Source organism: Ictalurus punctatus, chromosome 18 (assembly GCF_001660625.3).
Source record: "Ictalurus punctatus breed USDA103 chromosome 18, Coco_2.0, whole genome shotgun sequence".
Classification (NCBI taxonomy): Eukaryota; Metazoa; Chordata; class Actinopteri; order Siluriformes; family Ictaluridae; genus Ictalurus; species Ictalurus punctatus.
The window spans coordinates 2,017,329-2,027,622 of NC_030433.2; the positions used below are offsets into that span (position 1 = coordinate 2,017,329).

Genomic DNA, 10,294 nt, shown 5'->3' on the forward strand with positions numbered 1-10,294 from the left:
CCCTTTACGCTTACGGGGGGTCCGGGACCTCCCCAGCCCTCCCTCAGTTCGAGCACTGGTTCCACATCACCATGATAATTTCTTCAAGGTTAACACTGATGCTCTAGAGCAAGTTGTGCGTCATGTTTAGGTTATAATACACCTTTCTCTCTCTCTCTCTTCTGATAAGTAATTTGTATTCTTGTCTTGTCTTTATTTGTCTTTATTTTGTCTAGCTTTTCCAATGCCTCACGTCTCTGTCTGATGCTAATTCGTCATTCAAGTTATGTGCTTTGGTGTCTGTTCATAAGGGTTAACTTTGCCACTCTCTGCCTCTCTATGCTCAGAGAATTCAATTCAATTTGATCTGTATAGCGTTTTTGACGACGGACGTCGTCTCAAAGCAGCTGTACAGAAACATATAAACACGGGATGGAGATTTTAAGTGTGTGAATTTATCCGTATCGGGCGAGCCGGTGGCGACGGTGCCGAGGAAAAACTCCCTGAGACGATATGACGAAGAAACCTTGAGAGGAACCGGACTCAGAAGGGAACCCGTCCTCATCTGGGTCACGACGGATAGCGTGAAAGTAAAAGAAAGTTCACTAAAGGAGACTCGTATGTGGTAATCGCAGTCCCAAGGCCATCGCAGCAACCGTAGTCCCGGCAACCACAGCACAACTGTTCATGTGAAATTGAGGTCCCAAACCATTTCCATGGTACTTGAAGTGGCACCATCCAACGCAATCTCCAGGCTGCACCGCTTGGCGCCGTCCTCAGTACCAGAACGTAGCCTCCGGTTGATGAGAGCTCCATGCAGAGGTGGGGCTTCAGGATGGATCAGGCAGGTCCGGAGAGCAGAAAGGGTCAGGATCACTGGCGTCTCCGTAATATAATGTGTGGCTCGACTGAAGGAGCGAGGGAGAGGGAGGTAAAGAGAGGAAGAGATCGTGTACTTTGCATAAAAGGAAGTCTTATTTATGGTAAGCTTGAGTAAACAAATATGTTTTCAGCCTGGGCTTAAACACTGAGACTGTGTCTGAGCTCCAAACACTGACTGGAAGGCTGTTCCATAACTGTGGGGCTTTGTAACAGACAGTTCTTCCCCCTGCTGAACACTAGCTGTTTCTTGTTAGACTACGCACTGTTTTTTTTTTTTGTTGTTGTTATAAGAGCTTCTCTTTCTTCTGGTTCGCCCCTGGTTTTCCCGTCCTATTGACATGCTTTCATTTCAGCTCAGTCTTGTCTTGGATTTGACCCCCTTACGACTTGCCTTGATCCCGGCTACTCCTGATCTTGGACTTGACGATAGCGATCTTGACTACAACCCTACTGTTCACTGTGTTTTACTCTCGCTATATTTAAAACCCCTTACTGCGACTAGTGGAAGATGAACCCTCGGTTCTTTGAGTCCTTCTGGAGACCGTTATTAGTTTACGGAGGGACAACTGTAGTGTGTGTGAGATTCAGCGAACGTACGGAGCCATAGAGGTGATCGTAAACTAAGACACCAGTGTGAAATGGTGCAGAAATGATGCAGGATGCAGAATATTTTGACACCAACATGTTACAACAGACGTCAGATCTGTAATAGAGCGTTGTAATCCGACGTGATCGACCTGTTCTGTATGGACTGGACCCGGACAGTCACTGCACCTTTTATTCTCTGTTCCACGATCTTCTCCGGAAACCTGGCAACAACTCGGAGACCTCGGTAAAGCATCTGTAAGAGAAGATCTGTTTACCGCTTCGGCGTTCGAACTCTCGTGTCCAGCCGACCGTGAGTTTAACGACGGAGTTTCCGCATTCGTTCACGTGGTAGAGATTGTGACCCTGGTGAAGCGTATGCCCCAGAGTGAACTGAAGTGCTGGTTAACAATGTGCCAGTGTGTAAAATGGTAAGTTGACGATTGTATATCATTCCCCGTGTTGAATATCCGCAAGTAGTGTTTACATACACATGTGTATCGGTGCATTCAGTGTAGATTACTACAAATACGGGCCTACAAATAATTGTGCGATACTCGGAAGTGGGCCAGTGCGGCTCCTTATATATTAGGTATTTGTACTTTATTTACAACGGTGTTGTCACGATAAACCTGTCTCACTGGTCATGAGACTCGTGTGATTTCATCTGCGGGAAATTCCTCGTAATTGGAGATATGAATGAACAGAAACTTTTCATTTTTGGTTGTGAATATAGAGCACCCTGCGCCGGAAAACAAGCTTCGAGAAAAACGTAATATAAATAAAAACGTAAATAATAATAATAATAATAATAATAAATCCAGTTTTGTGTGTTTTCACTCTAGTAAGTAGGTTTATAAAGGTTTATATTTTTAATTTCCTATTGACCAAAATGGTCATTTCTATCTATAGTGTCTTGCCTTAAAAATAAATAACTGAGTAAAGTCTTTTTTTTTTTTTCTTCTTCATTATTGAGCATAGTGCATTCAAGATATTTTTGGAGAAGGAAAAAAAAGAGCCCCTTTTATCTCCTAATCTATAGACTATTAAAATGTTCTTCCTCTCTGCAGTGTGTGGGTATTATCTGAACCTTCACCCAGCAGATGTAGACCCGTTCTGGGAGGTGGAGTGTTGGTGGCCCCTACCAGAGGACCAGAATGACCTTCATACTCACCTCTAGACTCCTGAACGGTAAATGATCATATCTGTTCAGCTTCTATGCGGCACAGTCAGCTCAGATATTTGCACCTGCTAGGCATAACACGCTGCCACACACTGTTTGAGCTGAAACTGCACATTTTGGCCTGGACATTTTCATATAAAGTGTCCGAATTTTCTGGAATTTTTGCACCGAATGACATCAGATCTTTAACCAAAACCAAATGATGCATAGAAGGGACCCTGCGTGATCAAAGAACACAACACACTGTAGTATACGAATTGGATTGAGGATTTTGCTTGCAGAGCTTTTGATATCTTTTACATAAACTAATAAAAAAAATTAGAAGTTTATCACTGGCTAAAGCTGGAACAGCTCCTCATGGAGCTGGTGCCCTATGTAGTGTGCTATGAAGGATGTATTGGGGATTTCAAATAGGGAATTTTTTTATGTAGTATGCAGTATATCATTAGCCTTTATGGGTTTAAACAGTCGATTAACTGTTATATTAGTGAAGGCGTATTTATTTTCGGTCATGTTTGTTTATCTGAGCCTGTGTCTCTCTTTATTCATCACCCAGAAGTGAATTCATTTCTTTAATCATTTCTCTCACTGGCCACACGAGGGAGCTCTAAGGTTAAAAGACTGACATTGCTGCTGGATTTTCCTGAACATACTGTACATCCATGGCATTTATAGTAGAAAGTAGAAATGATTGTCAGGTGTCAGACTGCGTGTGTATGAACCTCGTGTTGGGTTTGCTGTACAGTTCACCTGTAAATGAGAGTGTCGGACCCATGGCGATTACGTTCACTGCACTTCCGACGAAACCCACTTCAGATCGCACACAAATGATCATCTCATTCCTTTTATCAAGTCAAGTGTGAATCAATATTTCTGTGATTTTTATTTCTGTAGCCAATTATTATTTATATATATATATTTTTTAAAATCTACATGGGATTCGGACATTTCTCGCCATCCTCATTCATCCTGCCTTTCTTTCTTCGACTGACCGTGTTTATGTAAACATCTGGCCGTGTTTGCTCAATTACAAGCTTATCAGTTATGTTATTTCTGATTTATACGGATGGAAAAAATCAGAATCAGCGTTGTGCATCTGTTCCGTATCAGCACAGGTCTTTGAACTGCGTGAACGTGCACATATGGAGAGGAGGTGAAAGGATAATGTGGTGCCAGTTTTTGATGAAGAAAGGTGTGTGTGTGTGTGTGTGTGTGTGTGTGTGTGTGTGTGTGTGTGTGTGTGTGTAAGGCAGTTCGTTTTGTAATTTTTAACAAAAGCCCCCCAGCTGCTCAGTCTCCACGTACTGGCCCTGGTTCACCAGAACTGCTTTCATCCCTTTTAAAAAATGTGTGTGTGTGTGTGTGTGTAGGTTCTCCCCCATATCTGAATGCAGGAGTGTATACATTTGTAGTATCAGCTTGTGTGCAGCTCATCGTATCTGTGTTGGTGCGTGTGTGCACGTGTGTGTGTGTGTGTGTGCTTTGCAGTCGTGGCTGATTAAGCATGGCGCAGGGTTTTTGTGTGTAATTAATGATGTGTCTTGTGCTCTCTCCCCTGGTAAAGGCTAATAGGATTTCCCTGCCCTGGGCTATGGCACTGAGAGGAGGTGCAAACAGAGGAGAGAGGCGGGGGGGGACAGGAGGAGGAGAGAGGGATGTGGGGAAAAGGGGGAATGATTTCGCCCTGGTGAAGAGAGATGACTGACTCCGTCTGAGGAATGTGATGTGAGAATCTCATTGACTTCCTGATGAGATGGGGGACAGCGGGGAAAATCTGGCCAAAACGAAGGCACCTTTATCGTCTTTAGAATTCAAAACCCTAGACCTGTATTGTCCGTGCACATTCAGGATATCTGACGGTGCGTGTGCTCTCTCTAGTGTGTACGACTATGCTATGTAAGGGATTAAATACTGGGGTGTGCAGTTAAAGGTACTGATCGTGTGGCATGCAGAGACTAACAGCACAGACAAGTTAGTTACTGTTATACTGCCATCACTTACATCATAGAAACTATAAACAGTCGCTCCATCACCAGCCCATCTTCCGTCTCTGGAAGTTAATAAACTTACCGTAATAAAGCGCCGACACTGGAGACTCCTTACAGAAATTCACCATTTCAACGAGTAACCATTCTCCATAAATATCGACGTTGTTTTTTTTTTGGTTGTTTTTTTTTTTAAACTCTGTTTTAGTTCTAGCTTTTGATTATGTCGAACATAATACTGTATATTAAGCCATGACATCAAAGCGTCTCAACTTTCCTCTGATACTCGTGATCTGTAACCCTTCTCACACACATTCAGTGACATGTAAATCACATGTTAATAAGTCAGATAGACCCTTGCACTTTCAAGGGCTTGATACAGTATGTCACTAATATAACAAACAAACCCCGTGGGAAAGTTAAGATCAATTTGGAAATGTGTTTCGAATGAATGAGGGTCAGAATTGTTTGTTTGTTTGTTTGTTTGTTTGTTTTGTTTTTTGGCCCATGGCTCAGTTAATTGAAAAACCTCAATGGCACCTAAACTGCATAGAAAAGATCTGTAGCTGTAACCCACGTTTCATCGGGCTTGAAGCCAAGCCATTATTGAGAAATTCATCCATTTTAAAAGGCAGATTTTTAAATGAAATCTAATGAAAGCAAAAATTTTTTTTTTTTTTTTTTTTTTTTTTTTTGCGCAAAAATGCATGCGAGATCTGAGATAATGTTTAACGGATGACCTTTTGTTCCTCTGACACAATGTAAAGGACAGATATTTCTGACAAAAGGAAGAGAGAGAGAAAAACGAACAAAACAACAACCCTGGTAACTTTTAATTCTGTGGATGTTTGTATGTAAATTCTGAAACTAAAGAGCATGAAAGGAAGTACTGTTTCTGTATGTTCAAGAGCATATTTGAAGAAAAAAAAAAATCATTTTCTCTTGTTTTATTTTCAGGTTTAATTGATCAGTTGTTTGATCCATGCATCCATTTTCCATACTGCTTAGCCGACACAGGGTCAGGGGGAGCCTGGAGCCTATCCCAGGGAACTTGGAGCGAAGGTGTGGGGACACTCTGGACGGGGTGCCAACCAATCACAGGGCACAATCACACACACTCATATACTATGGACAATTTGGAAATGCCAATCAGCCTTCAATGCATGTCTTTGGACTGGGCGAGGAAACCGGAGTACCCGGAGTAACCCCGCCCACTTATTTCATCAGATATATATATAAATATATATATCTTTCAAACAGTATGTAAGCTAATGTAGCTAGGTACAAGTGTCAACCAACAGTGATATTCAATGTAACCGCACTCTCGCTCATGCAGTCTTGCTTTTAGACAGCAGTTCTTTAAACAATAGATGAATATAGAGTAAGACGCGATGTGGCCAAATGTTCCGTTTATTTTTGCTCCGCTAGTGGAAATAAATCCCAACGAAGCCACACTTACATTATAGCATGTTGGCTAGCTAGCTCACACGGATTTATACGTCCCCGTTAAAAGGTGCTTCTGGTCGAATTGGCGTCCCTTCTTCATTTTCATCTTCATCTGATGAGCCTTCATCGAAGCCAAACGAATCCTTTGCCATATCTGCCGTTGGTGTCGCTAACTCTACCGTAGTGACGGTTTCAAACTAGGAAGAACACAGAGTGGGGGACGCAGTGACACCTCCCAGTGCGTTTTTAGTACACTCTTGGAACGCCGCTTGACCGGTCGAATTTGTGGACCAGAACTAACTGTTGTATAAAATAGTGTGCTTTTAACTACTTTTATCGACTTTAATCGTGGATTACGTGGATTAGTTCCATTTAGATGGGTCGATATGGAGGTCATGTGGTAAAAGTGGTGAGGTAAAATGCGCGAGAGAGAGAGAGATGAGAGCAAGGAGATGATTGGAGGTTTAAGAGATCAAGGGAAGGGACTTGGAGATGTAGAAGTGGATATGTTAGGGGAATTAAATGGAAGCATGATGGAGATATTACGGTGTAGGACTAATCTGATATGGTGGACAGGTTCTGGTATAAGATAGAGCGTCTAAGGATTTCTCACCTGCCTTTCATATCTAAATTTCTGGGAAAAGTTCTAGCCTCCCAGTTGCAAGCACATCTTGAAGCTAATAATCTCTGTGATCTGGTTTTCGGCCGCTCCACAGCGCTGAAATGATCGATATTGATACTGACGTTAGTGTATATAATAAGAATTAGGTCTAGGAAATAGTGGCGATGTTAATGTATAGAATGGAGACCGGACATGTTGCGGTATATTATCAAGCGTCCGTAGGAGACTGTGCCAGTGGTGGAGATGGTATGGTACAGGATAAAAGGGCTGGAGAGGTTAGGGTATCCACTGAAGGGTCTCGGGAAAATAAAGTCGTTAGGATATTTAGGATGGTGGTTGGAGGCGACTATGATTCTGAGGAGCTGATAGCGTGAAAGCACAAATGGTGTGAAAGAGAGAACAAGGAGGTGATTTATAGCAGCAGACTTTCTCACTGAAGCACAACAGGGAAATCCATTCTAAAAGCGTATCAGTGATGATGGCCTTTAGGCTGTGTGTGTGTGTGTGTGTGTGTGTGTGTGTGTGTGTGTGTGCGTGCACATACAAACCATGAAGACAAAACATATATTAGAGTAATAAAACGATAAACACTTTCAAAGTTGCATAGCTGCCAATAGCTCCGTGACCGGAGAATGACTTCTATCTTTCTGTGTGTGTGTGTGTGTGTGTGTGTGTGTGTGTGTGTGTGTGTGTGTGTGTATACATGCACTTAAATGCTCCTCATAGCAGTATTAGTAATGCGGCCTCTCTTCTCTCTCCCTTTGCTTTCCAATAAAGTCATCTGCCTCTTCTCAGACCGTACCCCAGGGACCAAACAGAGGGAAGGAAGACGGGTAAATAAACGGAGGCGGTAATGGTGCAGCGGCACTGACGAGCACGTCCGACTCTGTGTGTGTGTGTGTGGAGGCCCTCGGCACCCCTCTCACTTTACCCCTTATGTTAAAGGCAGTCAGGGGGAAAATTGGAGGCAGCACAGCTCTCTGCAAGCACACCTGAGACTGGGAAAGGAGGGATGGAGGGGGAGGAAAGAGAGAGAGAGAGAGAACAGAGAGGAGAATAAGAGAGAGAGGAGCTGGAAAGATTTAGAAGGAGAGAAGAGAGGAAGATCAGATGGAGCAGAGGAAGTAGGGGTGGTATGGGAGACGATAATGGTGCAACGGAAATGCGGGACACAGTGGAAAGATGGTAGAAAGGGAAGGAGAGGTTGAGTGAAACAGAAGAGGAAGGACGGGAAGGAGATGGGAGTTTGGGGGGGGGGGCGTGTAAGCAAGAGGAGACAGAGAAGTGCAAGAGGGATGAAAGAGATGTACAAGATGAAAGGGAGATGAGATGGAGCAGAGAAGGAAGGAAAGGAACGCTGCGTGCGAGATGGAGGAGGGATTGAGGAAAGGATGGTGGAGTTGCAGAAAGATTTTGGGAGACATTGAGAATACTGAGGACAAGGGATATGAGATGAGATGAGGTAGGTTAAGGAGGAAAAGCTGTAATAGCCCTAGTAGTACATTAATAGCCCTTGTATCAGTGCGGTGGTCTCTCAGAGGTTAAGGTTCTGATCTACTGATCCGATTGTCGTGTATTCAAGCCCCAGCTCTACCAAGCTGCCACTGTTGGGCCCTTGGGTAAGGGCTTCCAACTTCTCTGTTCCAGAGATGCCATATCATGACTGACCCCGTGCTCTGACCTTAGCTTACTAACAAGCTTTATACAAAGAATTTCACTGTACTTTATTTGTATACACTCACTAACCACTAAGAACACCCGTATCTCCGCATTCATGCAATTATCTAATCAGCCAATCATGTGGCAGCACTTCAGTTAATGTTCACACCAAATATAAGAACGGGAAAAATAGGATCTCGGTGACTTCGATTGTGACATAGTTGTTGGCGCTAGATGGGCTGGTTTGAGTCCACAAAATGGTGCAACCAAAATAATGATAATCATAATAATAATAAAATCCAGTGTGCATCAGTTTTAGGGGCAGTAATGCCTATTGCCAGTCAGAGGAGAATGGCCAGGCTGACAGGAAGGCTACAGAGTGGTAAGAAGAAAAGCATCTCGGAATGCTCACAGCGTACCAAATCATAAGGCAGATGGAATACCATGGCAGAAGACCACACTGGGTTCCACTCCTGTCAAGACAAGAACAGGTATCTGATGCTAGAGAAGGCAAAGGCTCACGAAAACCGGAAGTAACAGGTGAAGATTAGAAAAATAGCAGGTTGATGTTTTCTTCGCAATGGGTGCAAATAAAAACTTTGAATCAAAGTCAAAATGAATATGCTTCGCTATGAAAAAGAGAGAAGTCCAGTGATGAATAGAATATTGTTCAGGCTTATATTATTCTATAATATAATAAAGCCCGTGTAGAAATAAGACCTTCCGCAGACGTACGTTGATCAGCCATTAATAAAACCCACCTGTTTAATATTGTGTGCATCCCCCTTGTGTCGCCAAAACGGCTCCCATCCATCAAGGCATGAACTCTGAAGACCTCTGAAGGCGTGCTGTGGATCCTGTGAGTTTGTCCAGCACGTCCTAGAGATGCTCGATCGGATTGAGATCTGGGGAAATTGGAGACCGAGTCAACAATTCCTGAACGATTTTTGCAGTGCTGCAAGGCACATTATCCTGCTGAAAGAAACCACTGCCTTTAAGGAACACCGTTGCCATGAAGGGGTGTACGTGGTCTGAAACAATGTTTAGGTAAGTGCTACGTCTCAAAGTAACATCCACATGGATGCCAGGACCCGTGCGTTTCCCAGAAGAACATTGGAGGCTGCAGCCTGGAGATCGCTGAGGACGGTACCGCTTGAAGTACCGATAATAGTTTTGGACCTCAATTCCACATGGACGTTCTCGCTGTGGTTGCCGGGACGACGGTTGCTGCGATGGCCTCGGGACTGCGATTACCACAAACAGTTTTGCACTCAGGTCTCCTTTAGTGAACAGTAAACCATACCTTCATGTACAAACCATAATGAACTTTTCTTTTACTTTCACACGACCCGTCGTTACCCAGACGAGGACGGGTTCCCTTCTGAGTCCGGTTCCTCTCAAGGTTTCTACTTCATATCATCTTAGGGAGTTTTTCCCCGCCGCATTTCATATTTCCACAGCGTTGTCAGAAAAAGAGGGCTTACATAAAAATAAATCTGGAAAACGGGGTAAATTTCGGGCCTGTTAAGTCATAAATCATAGCGGCTCTGGTTCTTCTTTAATTCTTTTTTACACAGTGCTACCAAGATGAAGAGGCTTCTTATTAGGAGCTCTACTCATCCTTGACTAGGATTTGGTTGCTATAGTGACCGCTTAAAGTGAGATTTAATTGCTAAAGTTATGTGAATGAGCTCGACTTATCTTAGAGGTTTCTGAAGCTGCCGGCAAGATGGGAGAGTTTGTTTGTAAGGCACGTGACCTTGGTGTTAGACGCTGAGATATACCGTCTGAGGATTCACCGAATGTTAAAGAATGCGGGCTAACATCTCGGCGTGATCCGTAACGCTTCCGCGAAATGTCACGCATTTCATCGGTACCACACGTGCGTTTTCCGAAAGAAATATGATAAAAATTTCTTGTTTTTGGATTTAGGAATTTGTCAAATAAATGAGG

At 43.4% G+C, this 10,294-nt stretch overlaps 1 long non-coding RNA gene across 2 annotated transcripts; it reads left to right on the plus strand.

Moving 5' to 3' along the window:
- The first annotated feature begins 237 nt into the window (after window positions 1–237).
- Window positions 238–7,896, plus strand: LOC128635362 (uncharacterized). Of its 2 annotated transcripts, XR_008398337.1 has the most exons (4): window positions 238–1,877; window positions 2,517–2,637; window positions 4,194–5,676; window positions 7,460–7,896. It is a non-coding gene; the product is annotated as an uncharacterized LOC128635362 (long non-coding RNA). The 2 variants fall into 2 exon arrangements; XR_008398336.1 differs by having other exon boundaries at window positions 4,194–7,896.
- The last annotated feature ends 2,398 nt before the right edge of the window (window positions 7,897–10,294 follow it).